Source organism: Athene cunicularia, assembly GCF_003259725.1.
Source record: "Athene cunicularia isolate RWA chromosome 2 unlocalized genomic scaffold, athCun1 chr2_part1, whole genome shotgun sequence".
Taxonomy (NCBI): Eukaryota; Metazoa; Chordata; class Aves; order Strigiformes; family Strigidae; genus Athene; species Athene cunicularia.
This window is the reverse complement of record NW_020799095.1, coordinates 120982603-120984623: the sequence shown is the minus strand read 5'-3', so window position 1 is coordinate 120984623 and position 2021 is coordinate 120982603.

Below are 2021 nucleotides of genomic sequence, written 5' to 3'. Positions count from 1 at the left end.
TTTTTTTTTTTTTTTGGGAGAGCCAATGAGATATTGTTTTGGTTTTCCCTTCTGAGAAAAGGACCACATTGTTAACTGTTTTAGGGTAAATTTCCAAAAGAATTCATGGCAGGTACATATACTAACCCAAACAACAACATTGAATATTAATTCATCAAGATGATGGGCATAAGGAAGTGGAAACACATCTTGAAAATTCTACCTACATTAAGCACCATTTTGGCAATGTAGCACAGAATACGCTTTCAAAAGAAGGAGACATCATATTCCATGTTTTCCTCCATATTAAAAGAATTAAGTTCTAAAGCTTCTCAAAACCAGCAAACTATGATGCATGGCTACATTTGCATGCCATAGGTTATCATTCTGCATGAGCAGCATATCATCTTCCACCCTTAGCGAACACTGCATTACAACTAACAATTCCATGCATGTTCAATTATCTTCTTACTGCATAAAACCAAAATGAAAGCAAATGAACACAGCATTAGGCTTTTGTGTATTTTTTCAGAAAACAAAGCTGATATGACTTTCCCAGATGAAATTGTAGCCAATAATTATACAGTATAATACTGTTTACAACAGGTTTAGCAATTGCATTGGATTTGCTCTTCAATGGATAAAGCTGAATGACCAACCATAGATAAAGTTTTTTAATTCAACTTTTTCAGGAAGGACTGGAAAAAATTCCAGCATTTTTCATCATAGTACCTCTTGAACACAGAAACCTGTTATAAATAATTATGAAAACACACACTATGGACTGTACTGGCATTCTCTTTGTTAGGTTTATGTTTATGTGGGTGGTCAGGAGGGGCTATGTACAAAAAGAAGGCACTGGAAGCATTTCCTGCATGCCTGATCTTTCTCCTGAATCTCCTAATTCAGTGCCACTCTCAGGTTCTCTCCAGAGAACTTTGTTGGAGTCCTGAGAAAACTGCTTTAAAATCTGTGGGTAACAAATGTGAGTATTGGAGCATTTTTAGCACTTGTTGACTGAGCACCTTTTCACTGCTTTTGAAATAGTATAATCCATGTTAAAGTTTCCAAAGTTTGTGCGTAAATTACTTTCATTAAAGGTAAATCTTCCACTTGTGCAATTATTCGTTCTGAAAGGCAGATCCAGAGAGACAAGGGAGGAATTCTTGGGGAAATGTATAGTTAGGATCACCTCTCCTTCAGCAAATGCCAGTGAAGGAAAAGGTTCAGTGTCCAACCCTGGAAGAGAAGGGTCAACTTTGCTCTCACACATACTACTGTAAAGCTGGAGACAATCCAACCAAACCAAAGTGGAGAGCACCTGATGGTAGGCTTACCAAGGCCAAAGTTTTTAATGGAACCATACATGAATACATTAACACCATCACAAATAAAACAGTGTATCACGTTATGCAGCAAGTAGGTTTAGTGCTATTTCACAGTTTGTGCTTTGGACTCTACTTGCAGTGAAATCAAACCTCTGGCTGATTCAGAAGATCTGTTTGCTTTTGCAATAGTGTTTCTCTATTTGCTTAAAGAATTCTTTCACATGGTCTCTGGACAAGAGAGTTAATACTTCAGTCATATGTCACTATATCTTCAGCTAAAATGCTTACTGCTGGTACATTCCTGCTTAATTTTGCATAAATCGACATCATATACTGAAAGAGAAAGAGGGCCAATGTGCTTCTCAGAAATCAAGTAGTCATGAGACTTTACCTGCCACTACAGATATGCACATACATACACACATACACACATGCACACACACACACATACACACACACATGCACGCAAAAAATAAGAAAAACGACTCAGCAATTGCAAGAGTCACAATTTACCATGGAAGCCTCTACTTAATATTCCGCTTGATCTGCCAAGTTTATAGCCTGGCAAATCTGAATACAAATGTCGATGCAAATGAGGATTCATTATTCTTACATCGTCTTTGTGTTGAAGCTTAATGTAACTTGGTTCCTGTGGTTGCTCAGGGAATGTAGATTGCAAGACAGGATGAAAAAAAAAAAAAAAAAAAAACAAAT